General features: G+C 51.1%; 1 protein-coding gene across 18 annotated transcripts in view; it reads left to right on the top strand.

The window, feature by feature from the left end:
• Window positions 1-13,679, top strand: part of LOC121476354 (F-actin-monooxygenase MICAL2) — a 225,678-nt gene that overhangs the window by 30,676 nt on the left and 181,323 nt on the right. Inside the window, exon 1 of one of the 18 annotated variants that reach the window (XM_041730299.1) lies at window positions 11,511-11,914. The exons of the other annotated variants lie outside the window; for them this stretch is intronic. The gene's annotated coding sequence lies outside the window, so the exon portion shown is untranslated. Of the gene's footprint in view, window positions 1-11,510; window positions 11,915-13,679 lie in introns of those variants that run through there. 18 annotated transcript variants of the gene reach the window in all.

Genomic DNA, 13,679 nt, shown 5'->3' with positions numbered 1-13,679 from the left:
AGAGTCTTCAGGGGATACAGCTGGCCTCATTAGAGTAACCCAACTAGGTCTTGAGGTCAACAGGGTAGAGTGGAAAAAAGGAGTGGGCTGAGGCCAAAGACCCACATTCTAGTATTGATTGTCCACAGCGTAGCTGCATGGCCTTGGGCCACTCACAGCACTTTGCCTACCCTCATATTTCTCTTTAAGGAAATAAGGGAGGTGCAGAGGGTTAAGTAGCATGTCAAGGAGTTTCCTAGAATTCTGTGACTTTTCAGGGCTCTGTCGGTCCTTGAGATTCACACTGATTTCTTCTCCAGGTTCCCTCCTCCTCACATAGCTGGAGCTTGCTTCTGTAGGCACTTTTCTCCTGGCTTTGTAGGCTTTCCACTTCTCCCCTGCCCAGTCTTGGGACATGCCAGAGTACAGATAAAACTATCTATTGCAGCCCTAGTCTCTTGCCACACAGCATGGGGAAAGTCTAACATTTTGATAGAGAGTTGGGAACCTCGGGGGTGTAGGTAGTATTGGAGGGGAGAGAGAAAAATCTTTGAGTGGAAAGAAGCCAACCAAGATGATCAGGGGTTGTTGGGATAGCCAAGCTTTCAATGCCACAGTTATCCGGAGTTGAGTTGTTGTCGTTTGACTAGAGAGAGTAGATGCGTTCTGAGGAATATGGCCCCAAGTCTCTCCTTTTTAAGCCTGGCCAGGCTCTAGGCTCAGGAGTGACCACTCTGGAGCAATAAAGATCATAGCATCGATAGAAGTCTGCTCAGTGGGAGCTACGAGATGTCCCAAACAAATAACTAACACAGAAAGGGGAAGGACTAAGAAAGGTGGGTTTGCCTCCAAGATGAATGATCAGAGGGTGTCAAAGCTGGAAAGAATCTACAGATCATCTTCCATTTTATGGATAAAGAAACTGAGGCCCAGAGACATGACTTCACAATACCCATGAGGCAAGCTAGTGGTAGAACTGAGATGAAGGCCAGGTCTCCTGATTCCCGACCTTGGCAATCAAAAACATCCTCTAAAGTGGCTTCGTCCCCCCACCCCACCCCCGCCTGCCCCACACCATGTTGCATTCTCATGTGGGTCCAGCTGCCACACTTCCCACTTCTCTCTCTGACCTTGAGCATGATTGCCTCACGTGTTAGCAGGGCCCCACTCCTGCCACCTCATTGTTTATTGGGACCTAATAAAACCTAAGTGCAGCCACATGGAGAAGTGGAGGCTTCTTCCCATGTGCAGGCTCTTGGGCTTGCCCTTAGTGACTTAGTACTGCTGGGTCAGCATTATTCTATTTTATGGTGGGTCTTGGGGTGAAAGATTAGCCTAAGACAGGAAATGAAGGCTCTGATCACCCAGCCTTAACAGCAGGGGCCTCTTGTGGGTCATTCAGATAAAAATCACCCTTGTTGCTCAGTAGGCTTCGTTCAGAGAATCCCAAGCTAAGGGTGTGGATTGGGGGCAGCCTGTACTGTCTCTGACCCCAAGAGAGGCCGCTTTGGGTGGGAGGGTGGCCACCTTAGCCCTGTGTTAATGGCACGTGAACCAGGCTAGGAAGCTTTCACTTTTTTAAAAATAGGACTCCATTTGGCTTAGTTTTTCCTACTGAGCTCCAAGAAATGGGCAGGCACTCGATGACACCTATGACTGTGTCTGTCCCTCACAGTAGCCTTCTGGGAGGTGGATGTGGTTACTGATTGTATCCAGAAGAAAACTGAGGCAGACACAGGTGAATTAACTCACAGGTGCCAGGGCTCAGGGGCAAGGTGTCTAGACTCCATGGCCTTTTCTTGGCCCACATTTCACACGGCCTCTCTCTCAGCACCGAGAAGGGCAGGCTGGGGCTAAGTGGGCTGGGCATTGATTGGGGCATCAAACATTTATTATATGACTTCTGAGTGCCAGGCCCTGGGCTGGGTTGTGGGGACGCAGGGGTGAGTAAGCTCTAGTCCCTTTATTCTTGGGACTTTGTGCCCTGGGCTGGCAGCAGGATAGATGCATACAGAGTTACAGCTACTCTTCTAAGCATTGTCATAAACACATCAAGGTGCTCTGGAAGCAACTGAGAAGAGAGCCTCACGCAGGGAGCGCTGCACCGAGCAGGTGCTGGGGGACTTGGGTTTTGAAGGACAAATAGGAGATTACCAGGCAGATAAAAAGGCAGAAGGTTTCCAAGTAAGAGGTGTGGTGGGTGGTATGAAAGATCTCGATTCAGGACTTGTAAGGAAGGGTTATGTGCATGTTTTCCTCTTAGCTGAGGGTGAAACGAGTGGGACATTTAGTTGAGAAATAAGCTAGGGGAGGAGGAGGGGGTTTGGCACCAGACTTGCTAATTATGTGAGCGCCGTTGAAAGACATATTCCGTACGGACCAGCAAAGATTCTCCTGATTTGAATTCTCCAGGCATCTGAAGTACCTTTCCCTGTAGAAACGTGCATGGGGCTTGTTTTCAGACGGTGTGTGTCTCCTTTCTACGTCTTGTGTCTCACGCACCAGCGGAGGTGTTTATTGATGGGGCGACAGCATCAGGATGGTTCCCGCCACACTGGCAGTTCATGTTCAAAATGTCTCAGATTCCTCTTGCCAAATAAGCTGATAACAAACACCCTTGTGAGTTCATGTGCAGACTGTCTCTCCAGGGAGGTTCTGCATTCCAGACAGGGCCACACACTCATGCTGCAGGAGCTGGGCCGGGGGGGGGGGGGGGGGTGGAGAAGGCTACTTAAAAATAAAGACCAATGGGAAGATATATTTTTCTTTTTTAAGCTGTTTTTAAGGGTGATATTTACAAGGCAAAAGGCTCCAGGAAGTGGATGACTTGCCATGAGAGAGAGAGAGAGAGAGAGAGAGAGCCAGAATCCTTAAAAAATAGCAGCTCTTTAGAGCGAGGGGAGTCGTGATGAGGAGAAAGAGCCCGTTGGGAGCCCTGGTCTCTCTCCTTGAGGAGGACCCGCTTCCTGAGATCTTCCAGGACATCCTTTTTGGAAACAGAGCTATGAGCCTGGTTTGTCCTTCGTCGGGAGGAGTCCGAGGCATCCCGGTCCCACATCACCGTCTCCTGTGTAGCCCCTGCGTGTGTGTTTCTTGTTTTATGAAGAAAGAAAAAGTCCTTTCGGAGACCGTTGCTGCTTATTTTAGTGAATGTCTTTTTCAGAACGTGAGGCCAAACGCCAAGAGGGAAGTCCAGCATCTTCATTCTGCCCACCCAAGTTTCTGATGTTGGGATGGCGGGGCCCTGTCCCCCAGACCCCCCAGAAAATCCAGCAGCGCGGTCCGGCCTACGGTCCTCGCCGCTGCACCGCTGTCTGTTGGGCTGTGGTCAGCGAGAGAGACACTCAGACCACCGAATGGGGAGTCCCCAGGGGGGCTCTGGTCCCGGAGGGCCTAGGCCAGCATCCCTGGGCTCAGGGGACCCGACGGCGGCCGTCGGGAGGGCCGGGCATCCGTTTGAACTGCCCCCCGAGAGCCGCGTATTTGCCGTGGACAGAGAGCCCCCTCGCTGGGTCCTGCTGAAGTGGGGACGTCCGCAGAGCTTCCTCGCTCTGTCTCTGGCCTGTTCACCCCCTGGAGGTCACACCTGAGAACCTCTCAGCTGTGTCCGTTTGCCTGGCACACGGTCTTCGGCGTCTACAGGGGAAGACATGAACGGATAAATAGCCAGAAATGTAAATCCTCCGATTTTCTAGCAGAAGCAAAAAGGACGCCGACAGGCCTCAGGCTGAGTGGCCTGACTGCCCTCCATGGTCCAGCAGGCGCTCCAGGAAACTCCCCTCTGGTCCTTGCTGCAGAGGGAATTACAGATCTCCCATCCCTAGACTGGGCCTAGGAGGGCGGCCGGATGAACTTTGAGCCACATCCAGAAGTTTCCCTACGCAAGACCGAGCCTTGTTTTCAGTGCTTAAAACAAATATACAAACAAGCCACAATAACAGCAACAATCCGCTGGCAATGCCGACCCCAAGGAAAGCAGAGTCTGTCGTTCTGCTGGCTACCCCAGCTTGCCCAGCCCACTCCCCCTTGGCTGACTAGCCCAGGCCGGGGCCTCCCAAGCGCCATGTCCCTGTTTTGTCATTTGGCTTCTCAACAGCACAGGGGATTTCACGTTGAAATCGGAGATCCCGGCTTCTCAAGTGTGTTGATGTGTCGGTAGGCTTTGAACAGCCCATTGGGCTTTTCTGACTCAGGCAGGGCTGACCTGCTCATGCAGGTACACACACCTGCTCATAAAGGCTGAATGCAGGTTACAGGCCCCTGTGTGGAGACCGGGGCGGGGGGTGTGGCCGGCTGGACTGCTAGCTGGGTGGATGCCTCATGGAAGGAATGGGCAAGCATCTCCCCTTCCCCTGCCCTGGGCACACCCACACAGGGGCCAGGCTGGGCTGCCAAGGTCCCAGGAGGTATCATTTACATTGCTAATAACATTCACGACAGCATGAACAACAAAGCAGTATAATTACACATCAGGAAATTGATTCCGAAATTAAAGGTCTATAATTCAAATGAAAAAATTCCGGAAGTCTTTTAAAAGCCAACTCAAAAGGTGGTACCACATACGCTCTTCTGTTCTTCCTGAAACCAGATTTTTACTGGTAAATATTCATTTATTCAACAGACATATACTAGCTACCTACCGGGAGTGGACACCACGCTGGCGCTGAAGTCACAAAGGGAAAAATGAATAGACAACTCATTAATGGCTGAACGAGTCAAAAAGGGACATAATATAAAAAGTCAAATTATTCAGATCTTTCATATTGATTCAATGCCAATTGTATACATAGAACTGAGCTGAGTACTCTGGGAAACAGGGAAAAACACCAGAAAACAAAAGACAGTGGCCTGTCCTTCAGTTTATACATTCATCGTCCAAACAAGACTAATGCACACAAAAAAATGTGTCGGGTTCAAGGTTAAACGAAGTGCCAGACAGTCTGGTCTGTGCTCCTCTGCTTGTGTTCGGTTTATCTGGCAATTTCTCAGAAGCTGGGGGGTTGGGGAGGGCAGAGCTCATTCACCTACTATGCAGGTTCTCAGTAAATGGAATGTGTGGAACCGGATGTGGTTAGTGACTCCCAGCCTGGCTTTGGGCCACAGAATTCCCTGGGGGAGCTAAAAGCCTTTCCCCCCTTGGCCCGCAGGCTACATAAGTTCTGTTTGGGGTTGGGCCAAGGAAGCTATATTTTTGGATCCTTCCTGGTGACTCTGTGGTACAGCCGGGTTTGGTGGCCTCTGGCATGGACTCCAGGAGTGAAAGGTCGGTAAGTGGAGGGGGCAGCCTTGGTGCCTGAAAGCTCTAGCTCCTCCCTTAAGACCCAGCTCTGCTGCTGCTGCTGCTCAGAGCTTTCCTTCGGGCTTCCGGGCACTCCATGGGTCATTCCATCCTGTCTGTGTGTCTGCATGTCTGGTATCACCACAGCCATTACCCATAATTATTATTTAAATTTGATCCCCTGAATAGACTGTGGCATTCCTTTGGGACACAATGCATAGCAGCCTTCCGTTAGTACCACGGGGCCTGACCCTGCTCCAGAGGATGGGTAAGATTGGCGCAGGGGTAGGAAGAGGAAGCCAGAGGCCCGCTGTGGAGCCCTCCAGGGGCGCACCTGTCTGACGCAGCCATGGGGCCGCTAATACTTCTGGGCATTGAGCCTAACAAGGAAATGGGGGTTGCATGGAGGGCCTGGTGAGCCCATCTAGGAGGTGTGGACTTTCACTGAGGGTGTAGGGAGCCCCAAGGGCTGAGGGAACAGGCTGAGGCGGTGTTGGCAAAGTGGGAAGTAGAGCCTAGGTAGGAGGCCCTGGCAGTGACTCGGGTGGTGGGGAGACAAAGGGCAGTCACCCTTCAAGCACCATGTAGCCTGGATTCTGTAGCCACTCTTGCTTAGATTTTACCCAAAAGCAGGGGCTATTGGGCATCTATGGTTGCCAGAGGCACAAGCGCCAGGCCGTGGGCTGGGCATCGGAGAGCTCACAGTGCAGGGCCGCAGGCAGGCCTGGGAGTGGATCAAGTGCAACAGGATGTAGAAACCGTCATGGGAATCTCCGCAGGGAATGGTGTGAGATGGGAGCTGAGGCGTGGTCCAGATAAGACCTCAAAGAACAGTGGCGTCCAGAAGACTGCCAAGCCAGACATCGTTGTGTTTTACCCTCATGTAGCCCACTGGGGTCAGGACTCTTATTATCCCCATTTTATAGATGGGGGAACTGAGGTTCAAAGCAGCTCGGTACCTCATCCAGGCTCCTGCACCTCGCCAGCGGTGGTGCATGATTGTGACAAGTCTGTCTGACTCCAGGGTCCAAACTGGGACCCTCGGTACTCTGCTGGCTTTGGTGTTCCAGCTCCAGACCCCCCTGGGTCTTCAAGTAAAGAGAGTCCGTGTGGGCATGCATGACGGAAGCAGAACACAAGCCAAGGCATAGGGAGGGAGCTGTGGAAGAGTCTGGTTTATCAAGGGCTGCAGGGGGCTCAGGGAGTCAAGAGTACAAGGGAAGGGGCAGCAGTAGGGGGCAGGCCCAGAGCAGGCTAGGGGTGAATCGCGATGGTGTTTTCTGTTCTTGCTCTGCTGGGACGTTTGGACTTGGCCCTGAAGCTCATCAGGGGACCGCTGGAGGATTTGAAGCAGGAACAGAAGCTGACCAAGTGTGGGTTCTTGGTGTAGAGGTGTCTGGCAGCAGCTTGAGCAATAGGCTGGCAGCCTGGAGGGAGGTGATCTGGAAGCAGGAAGGGCTCGTGAGGAAATTTTGAGGGTTTAGATGAGAGCAGAGAGGAAGGTGGGTGGTAGCAGTGGGGCCGTTGTGGAGGTAGGCCTGGGTGCTGGACCACCTGGGAGGTGAGGGAGAGGGGCAGGGAAGGGGACTCCGATGGTTTGGCTCGAGGGCCTGGATGCAGATGGTGCTGTACCGAGTTTGGGGGTGTAGGGGAGGTAAACCGATCGCACGTGAGGTGTCTGTATGGGAGTCCTTGCAGTTGGCTCATGGGCCCAGAGTGCAGCAGATCCCATGGAGGGATATCTTGATGGGTCATCAGGACGTAGCTATTGGTCAAACTACCAGAGTGTCTAGGTCCCTGAGGGCGAGAGGAGAGTAAAAATCAGAACCTCGGGACACAGTAAAATCTCAGGGACGTTTAAGGAGAGATGAGTCTGCAGAGCCTGAAATGGGAGCGATGGTGAGCAAGATAGGGTCCCGGATGTGATGATGGCCTGGTGTGACAGCCTTGGGTGTGAGGCCTGCAGCTCTTGTGTGATTGGAAACCAGACTGTGGTGGATGGAAGGGGAAGTGGAAGTGAGGGGATGGACTGTGCAGGGGTGACCCAGACCCGGTAGGGAAAGAGGGAGAGTCTCATTTTGCTTCCTCCAGTGAGAGCGGTATAGACCTAGCTATGACTGCTTTTGCACATGTTTTTGAGACTGACTTCATGTTGATAAATTCACACAGCAACAACAGACGCAGAACTTTTGTCAGTGAATTTTTTTTTTTTTTTTTTTGCCTTGACAAATGCAGTCACTTAGCACAACTCTTTAAAATTTGGGGCCTTTGGAAGACAGACTCCGTGAGACGCGGCTGGGCTGTGAGCTTCTCGGGGCAGAGACTGCTCTGTGGTCGTCCCGGGGTCCTGGCCGAGGAGCCGTGTGCAGAGCCAGCAGGTGTTGTTGAGCGATGCTTTTCATGTTCACTTTGCTATGATTTCCCTCTCCTCCCTGGTATCCATCTCTGTCCTCCAGACCAATTACTGGGGTCCCAGTCCCTGAGACCTAACTTCACATCAGGGGATGCACTGCCATCCTGATACAAGGCCACCTGGGGAGTGGCCTTGAGGACGTGCTAGGCAAAGACTCAGCGGAAAATAAACCTTTCGCTCTCCCATCCCTGCGTAAGTTAGATTAAAAGGAAGGAGCTACCAAAAAAAAAAAAAAAAGAAAAAAAAGGAATGAGCTACCCTTTCCATTTGCGGGAAAACTGCACCAATTTTTCCCTTGGTTTGGCTTAGGCTGCCTTGAGCTTGAGGTAGGTAGGAGTCATCCCACTGCAGGTGCCGGAAAACATTGAGCACATCCGTGAACTTGCACCGTGAGGCACCTCATTTAAATTTCGCAGAGACTCCGTGTTGTTTATGACTTGTTCAAGGGAGTGCTCAGTGGCCCAGAGTCCATGCAGTTTCCACCACACCATGTCAGCTTCCAGGGACTCAGGAGCGGAGGGCTCAGGTGGGCGTGGGGGGCATTGACACCAGGGAAATGACTAGCTTATCTGCCCTATTCTCCTGTCCTATTCCATTCGCATTTAGGGATGGGATGGGGATTTTCCATACAGGGTCAAGAGGGGTGTATGTGTGTGTCTCAAATGGAGAGGTGGGCAGGCTTACTCTGAGGGTCAAGCAACTTTTCCTGGATACTGAGGTCCTACTGGTTGTTTTGGAAGTTGACCACCACAACAATGGTGCTGGGGAGAGATCCCTCTCACGTGTTCACCCTGATGTGACCGACAGCTTTCTGACCCACAGGCCAAATTTGACACGCCTCCCACACTGTGGTTTACCTCCTGCGTGACTTTAGGGAATGGTTCCTGCCTAGTAGATAAACCCTCGATTCTCAGTGACATCCTGCACTTGAAGTCTGCTTCTCACTATGTGAAGTCCAAATGTTTCAGGTCACAGAGGGCTTTCCCACGGTGTGGGTGGCGGGGGCATCCGGAGAATCTGGGTCCTTCCTTCTCCTGGCTCGGCCGTCTCCTACCTGTGGTTTCCAAGGAGGCTCTCCTCTGACAGAAGTGAAAGAGCTTGGAGGGTCACTGGGGGAGATGGCTGCGGGGCCTTCCCAGAAGTTGTGTACGTTACTTCTGCGCACAGTCCATTACCTCGCACTGGTCATATGGGCTCACAGATGTAAGGAAGGGCCCAGGAGGAAGGAGCAACGCATCTAGCCATCAGCTAGCCTGTCTCTGCCGTATCCACCAAAGCCCAAAAGTTATCTCTCAGCTGAGTTTTTATCGGCAGATTAGCTACTGTCTTCATCTGATAGTGCATCGAGATCTCATTATCCAGGGCCTAGCATTTTGGAGTTTGATGGAAGAAGAGGAGTCCCTGGCCTAGACAAGCAGACACGTCTCTGCTGTGGTGTGCAGGGCAGCACTTACATACCTTTGGGCTCCATCTACTTTGTGTGGGAGCACTATGGGCATGTGGTTAAGGATGCGGGTTCTGAACTCTGGCTATGGGGCTTCGCGTTATAGGTTCACCACTTCTGGCCATGTGACCTCGGGCCATTGGCTAACTTCCCTAATTCTCTGAAAAATGGGGATATCAATAGTGTCTAACAACGTCTGAGTTTGTTATAATATTAATTTCTTTAATAATAGGAAGATTTTAACACATTGCCCAAGACTTCATAGATGCTCCTTTAGTGCCAACAATTCTTATGTTCCCAAGGATTGAATAGTCGTTCATTCGTTTAGCACGTACTATGTACAGAGAGAGTCTTTTGCTAGGAGCCGAGAGTAGGGAAGTAAAAAATTCACAGAAGAACTTGCTATCATTGAAGCAAGTACTAGATGCCATGGGAAGGATCTGACCCATTTGGGGCTAGGGAACTAGAGCATCTGGAGGAGATGGGCATTGATGGAAGACTAGGAGTTCGTGTGGAGAGGATTTCTTCATAGCCACAGGCCCTGCTTAAGAACACCAAGTGATATATTGGATTTAATGTCTTTGGAATAGGGAAGCTTCTTTGTCTTACAATAGGATTCTTCTAAAGGAGCCTTACCCATGTCCCTGAAATTGATGTCAGCCAATTAAAAATATGCCCAACCCTTAACTTTGAAGGACAGAAGTCTCATCTAATGACACAGCCATTGTTCCCACTCGTTCGAGCCTGATGGTGTGCCCAATGGATCTGAGCTGACTTGTCGTCAGGGAGCTCTTAGGGAATCTGTACACTGCAGGGAAGAATGTTCCCTGCTTTCTCAGACCTGCTGTCTGCTGGCACCACTGCACGGGATGGTGAGAATGCAGGTGCCTTCTCCCCTGGGCAGTGTGTGGTGGGTTTGGGGAGCCAAGACCAAGACTTGGGAGCCGGGTGTTGAAGGAAATTTCACAGATGCGTGTATGGGGGCAGGAGTATCAGTGGTGGTTGCCTGAGCAAAGCAGAGCAAGAGATAAAATAACAACTTGTCAGAACTGAGCTTCCACAGTCATTCTGGAGTCCAATAAGATTTGGAAGGAAGAATGAGAGAAGCCTAGATGACTTTACAAAAAAAAAAAGAAAAAAAAAAAAGAAAGGTTAAATGTTATTTCTTGAGCCAAATAAAACAAAGAGCAAGATCCTTTCATTAACTTAATGATTTCTTTTGCTTATTACATTTTAATTCAAAAGTATTTTAGAAAATTAACTTCAGTGTTAATTAGCGTAATTTTCTGTACTCTGGCCTTGGACAGCTCTGGCTCTTAGGTGGTGATGGTGGGGGTTTTCTTGTTCTTTTTCTTTTTTTTCTTTTTGGGTAGTGGTGGGGGTTTTCTTAATGCATTTTATTTTTCTTTTTGTGGGAAAATATACAAAACATAAAACTTACCATTTTAACCATTTTTAAGTGTAGAGCTCCGTGATAATCGAGTACGCTCACGATGTTGCAAAGGCGTCACCACCATCTACCCCCAGAACTCTTTCATCTTCTCAGATTCATAGTCTACGCCTCAGACACGAACTCCCCATTCCTCTCTTCCCCCAGCCCCTAGCATCTACCCTTCTGTTTCCTGTCTCTGAATTTGCTTCTTCTCGGTACCCTCACTAAGTTCTGAGACAGGATTGCCTTCTGGAAATCAAAATTGAGAGTTCACGGTTTTCCTGGGTACCTAGCATATGACCAAGACAGTTGGGGCACACACAGAATAGACTGCTAAGTTTTTGTTAGTAAAATGAGCTTAGTGTGTGTGTGTTGAGATACATTGAATTTTGTCACCTCTTGGCGTATTACCAGGTATGCAGGTTTCCTGCATATGGTATGTGGGTTCATGGGCAAGGTATCCTGTGGGCCCAGCAGGAGATGGGGTCTAAGGGGTGACTTCTTGGAAAGAGGCCAGGCATGCTGGACCCGCGGGCCTGAGGTCCAGAGAACAGACCTGTGGGGGATGCAGCCTGGGGCCTTGACCCTCACCTGCTGGATTGCAAGCCCATTCTTCATCAAGTCAGCATGGTGCCAGGGCTTCTTGCCGGATGGCTCTTTCTTTTCTGGAGAAGAAGCATCCTGCTAGCTTGGTGGAGGCCTACAGGCACTTGCTGGCCTGAGGCAGGTAGGATCCCAAAGCCCCCTCCGGTCATCGAGACCAGTGGGCTAGTCAGGGACAGAAGACCCTAGACTTAGGATGTGTGTACAGGAGGCACTTGAACAGGTTGTACACACTCTGGAAGAACATTTGGGAGTGGAAAGTATGAAGCTAAAAATAAAAATCATCCAAAAAGACCATTTCCCCCCCACCCCCCCGACCTGCTTCTCTCACACATACTGTTCATGTTTGGCTTATTTTCCTTCTTCTATAGATATTGCTTTATGGAGTCAGAGTCCTATTGAGCACCTGAAATTATACCCTGCCCTCCTCACTCTGCATTAGGGTGTAAGCGCTTCCCTGTGGATTAAGTGTCTTTCTAAATATTATTTTTAAAGGACTGCCTAATACTTTATTACTTGGTTGCCCCATAACTTATGAAATCGTGCTCTGTTGTTGACACGCATAGACTCTCGGAGCCTGAAAGATCTCCAGAGACTTCAGAGCTGGACCCGTTTACTGTGTACAGTGTCTTCAACAAAGGCAGGCTGTACCAGTTCTGTCTACATGGCGTCGATCCGTTGGTGACTAAGTGTGGATTTTGAAGTGAGCTGGAACTGGGCCCCTTTCACAGCATCCCTCCTTGCTGCCTCTGGGATCCTGAGGAGGTAACTCTGTAGTTTGCCTTTTCTTCTGCCAAACAAGGATGGGTAAATGAGGTCAGCGATGTAGGCGTCTGGGACAGGGCCTGGCACGTTGTCAGCAGCTGAGCCACGCGGCTGTTGGTGTCCTCATGAGGTGGTGTGAGGGGCGGGCCCAGACTCCTCATGCCTAGGCTGGCCTTCTGCCCACCATGGAGGCTTTGCTTCTGGAAGGTCCTTGAAGAGCGGCTTAGTGGTCCAAGCAGAGGTGTGGAGCACTGGCTAGAAATTCTTACTGAAAAATGTTTAAAGTAGGTACGTGTGAATGTACATGCATATATATACACACATTTATATATATACATGCACACACGTGTGTGCACACGTACACAATGCATGTGCATACATATATATCCCTGCATTTACATATGTACACATGCACACATGCATATGTATACACATACATGTATACAGACACACACTAGGAAGCACATGTGGCAAACATAACTGCATTATAGAAAACAAAGATAGGCAAGTTCTGGGACCCCCCCCCCTGCCCTGCCCCCCAAGGACCTTATTGTAGAGCAGAAACAGAGGAAAGAAGACCCCCCCCCCACCCCATAGTCTTGGTGTGAGGACCCCTTAGGATAATGCTGGTGGAAGACCCTGGCCTGCCGTGGGCCTCTGGTCACGTGGGCCTCTTCCTGGCACCGTGACCTGTCAGCATACAGGAATCTGGCTCATTGGAGCAGGAAGGGATCTGCTACTGGGCCTCCAGGAGGAAATGGATGGAGGTGAGGAAGCGGGAGTGTGTGAGGTCACTGAGTCAGACCAATGGAGTCAACCCACTGTTGAAAAGAGTCAGGGGAGGACCGAGGCTGGAAGGGCAGGACCCACACAGAAGGCCTGGCCTGAGCTCCCCACCTGAGGCAGTGTAGAAGGGAGGGCAGTTTCTAGGCCCTTGGGGCAGGCTGGGAACTTGTTAGGCCTTTCACGGTATGTCTCCTGGATGTGTTTTCCTGGGCCTTTCCTCGCAGGGCTCCAGATGGCGTGTGTAAGAAAACTGCACGTGTGGTTTCAGCTTGCGTGGAAGGAAGGGCTTTGACTTCCTGTGGGTGATCCCTGGGGTTGAAATCAGGAACAGAAAGAAGCTTGTGGAGAGACAGGATTGATTGCCCTGGGGAGGAGGCAAAGGTGGAGCAGGCTGCCCCAGGAGGCCGTGTGCGAGGGAAGGCTGGGGACCCCTGGCTGGAAGGAGGCCCTTTCAGTCCCTTCCCAACCTTGGGAGATCCCTCTTTCAGTTCACGTTGGTTGCTGTATGTCCTTGTAGATGGAAAGCCAGGCCTCCTCTGGCCAGGTGAGAAGATGAGGTGTGCAGGCCTCACCTGTGAACCTGGGCTCTGCAGAGATGCAGTGTCCCTGGGGGGGGGAGGGGGTACTTCCCGGGCTGCCTCTTGCCTCACCTTACCTGTTGGATCCAGGGTCTTCTGTGTGTGAGGCTCGGGGCCGCGGCTTCCAGTTTTTCTGGCCACCCTGTGAGTGCATGAGGGTGAAAACCAACCCTGCCTGGGGGCTCATTGGCGAGGTCATTTGGGGCACTCGGGTGGCTTAGGGGCTGAGTGACTGCCTTCAGCCCAGGGCGTGATCCTGGAGTCCCAGGATCGAGTCCCGCATCGGGCTCCCTGCATGGAGCCTGCTTCTCCCTCTGCCTGCGTCTCTGCCTCTCTCTGTGTGTCTCTCATGATTAAATATATAAAATCTTAAAACAAAAAACAAAAAAAAAAACCTGTCA

The sequence above is a fragment of the Vulpes lagopus genome, chromosome 15 (assembly GCF_018345385.1).
Source record: "Vulpes lagopus strain Blue_001 chromosome 15, ASM1834538v1, whole genome shotgun sequence".
In the NCBI taxonomy this organism is placed as follows: domain Eukaryota; kingdom Metazoa; phylum Chordata; class Mammalia; order Carnivora; family Canidae; genus Vulpes; species Vulpes lagopus.
The sequence above is the reverse complement of the archived record's forward strand: the minus strand, read 5'-3'. Positions and strand labels throughout refer to the sequence as shown.